We start from the raw sequence: 3,116 nt of genomic DNA, 5'->3' as shown, positions 1-3,116 counted from the left end.
ATTGTCATGCTCAAATTACGCAGTAGGAATTATGAAAAATGCTGCCAGGGTATTTGCTGTCATACCTAGGGAAGACCTAATACACTTCTAAAAAGGAATATTCTAGAATCAAAACTTGCAATGAGACAATTAAAAAATGCAAATACAGCAAGTTAACACACTTGGGTGAGTAAAAATGGAAGTTGATTCTGGATACAAATCTCTCAGATTCTGAATACAAACCAAAATAATATTTTAATTGCTTTTCTAAATAAATTAACAACATCATATGCGCTGTTGCCCTGGCGACTGTCATGGTATCTTGCGATTGGTTGGATCAGATTCATCAAGTTTACATCTCCTAATATAAACATGTTATATTCAAACTCATGAAAGGCTCTTCTCAAAAGGACAAGTATTAACAGAGTGTGGCCACAATAAAAATGAAGTTCTAATTTTGGGCTGCAATGCTTTCCATAGTTGAATTACTTTTTTCATAACAAGAATATATTTCTACTGGCATCATAATTATATTAGCTCTTTGAACTTTCTTCTGCCAAAAAATTTATCCAAAAAACTAGTCAAGCTAGTATATAGCTAGTCTTACTGTAGCAACAACTTACTGTAGCAACAACTTACTGTAGCAACAACTTACTGTAGCAAAAAATACCACAACTTATGAATGCCAACGCAGTTAGAGTTTTACACGGTAGGTTTTACTTCATGGTCAAACCAGATGACACAGCTTATCTTAATTAAAACGCACCAAACTATGTCACGTAAGAGAGGGCAACTACAAGCTATCTTTTTAGCTACGCTCAATGCTGGTCCACAACTTGTAAAGTTTCAACAACTGGTAATCTTGCCTTGAATAATGTTTACTAACAAGTGCTAAAACTCTCAAACGTAATGTAATACATGGTGTCATACTCAAAGGAAACCTGTTTACAATCAATGATAATGATATGAAAACTAGTAATGAAATCATCTTATGAACTTCCAAAGTCCGATAAATGTTATAAAGCACTAATCAAGTGGCCTAAACTTTTACATATGTCAAGTAAAAGAGGGCAAATTCATGTTAAAAAACATGAGACAAATATGGTTAATATTACCACAGCAAGCTTATTATACTGTTTAATACTGTATTCCCAGAGTGGAGTTCACTCATCTATGTCACCAAGAGATATTAACTTTTATACTTTCACCTTATACTTGTATATTCAAATACTATGTCAAGTAAGAGAGGGCAACTTCTTGTGAGAAAAAACATTCTATCTTGTTTAGTTTATAATCAATTAGCAGAATGCCCAGCGTTGTATGGGTATTAAAAACCAGCTTATAATGTAGTTGCCTGTCAGTTGCTATTAGCTTGGCAAATTGCCAATGACTAATTTAAGTAAGCTAGTTATCGAAGGCTCTTGCTAATACATAGAATGACGTTGCGCCGTAACGGAGAGCGGTAGCGTATTTTCACCTACCTTAATGAATCCATCAATCTCACGCAGCTAAATTGGTAAGGCATTTGCGTGGAGAACAGGAGGTTCCGAGATTAAATCTTCTGGGATGCAGACTTCAATGACAATATTTTAGTAGCTATATCTGGGCAAACTGAATGACTCACAGATACACACCGACTTTGACATTTATATATATAAATAGACAATGCACTTTACAAATTTAAAGATGTTACTAAAACAATGGAAAAACATAAAATAAAAAAAGGTGCACTTCTTATACTTTATGAATTCTAGCTTGAGTTGACTGCCTCTCTGAAACTGATTATCAAAGATCTGTGGTCTTTATGAAGTTATAGCTGCTGGTTCAATGATGTTGACCTTGAATTCATCACATACTGTTTCATATAGCATCCAACTACAGATATCAGTAAACAGTGTTTCATTACATAATATGTTGTGCATAGCAGCACTGACAGCAGTGTTAGTGAAATCAGCGACAGGTTCAGTGTCAATAATACAGATTTTAATAGTTCTGCTAGTGAACAGGCAGTTCTGTACGCCATGAGAGATCATCGTGTCTGCACATGATTATTCCAAAATGGTAGTAGGTGATTCAGTGGCACAGTCTGTAGAGCGCTTGGTTGCAAAGCAGGTTATTCTAGTTTGATACCTGTGGGATGCATTTGTTTCTTAACACTCTAAGTGTGACTTTAGCCTGACAGATGGACATACGGAGCTTTTGCAACAAATATAAAGTGCAACTTACTGTATTACTGCTATTATGTACGCTTACGTTTTAGTTAAATTTGAAAAAGGCTAAAGGCAATTGAGGAGCTTTCTGTTGAAAGTGCTTTAGTTCCATTTTTGAAAAAACCTATTTTACATATCAACCTTATTTTTAGCAACATTAAATTTTTACATAAATCTCTCAAGTAAATAAGTTTTTAAGCACAACTATTGTAAAAACTTTGTATGAAAAATTAACTTGGAACATCTGAGTGGTATTCATATACACAACTCTATTTACCCAAAATAATAAGATATATTAATCAGCTGTGGATACGGCTGTGCCTGAAAATAATTTTTTAATAGTAAAGTGTGTAAAAAGGTTTATATAAAAAGTAATGATTATTTATGAGCAATGATACAATAAATGCACAAAGATTTAGCTAGTTATGGCCACTTGGCACAACTTCTTATCAGAATGGACAAGGCTAATGAAACCAAAGGAAAAAAGGGCTAATCAGAGACAGTGAGTACAAAGATTTTGGAATAAACTGAAGAGCCATATTAAATAGGAGGTTAGAAGCACTTGGTAAAAAATGTTTTGACACAAGGCAAGACATGGGTCGAAGCAGTGTCAACTCACGTTATGTTTATGCACATGTATGTACATAAACATCCCACACACAGCATGAAAAGGCGTCTGCCAATTATAATAATTAAATATTTATGTAGCTTTATTAGTAGTTTAAAATGCTATTAGTACAAATTATTCTGATTTTTTCAAATTACTGCAGTTGTACTTTATACTGTTATATTATGGCATATTTTACATACCATATTTTACCATAATACATCAAATCATTTTTCATACCTGTCTTTTCACTCATACCTTCAAAACATGGTGCTAAATTGTGTCAAATCATATTATGTACAGAAATGCATATATATATG

The sequence above is a fragment of the Watersipora subatra genome, chromosome 1 (assembly GCF_963576615.1).
Source record: "Watersipora subatra chromosome 1, tzWatSuba1.1, whole genome shotgun sequence".
Classification (NCBI taxonomy): domain Eukaryota; kingdom Metazoa; phylum Bryozoa; class Gymnolaemata; order Cheilostomatida; family Watersiporidae; genus Watersipora; species Watersipora subatra.
This window is presented reverse-complemented; position numbering follows the sequence as displayed.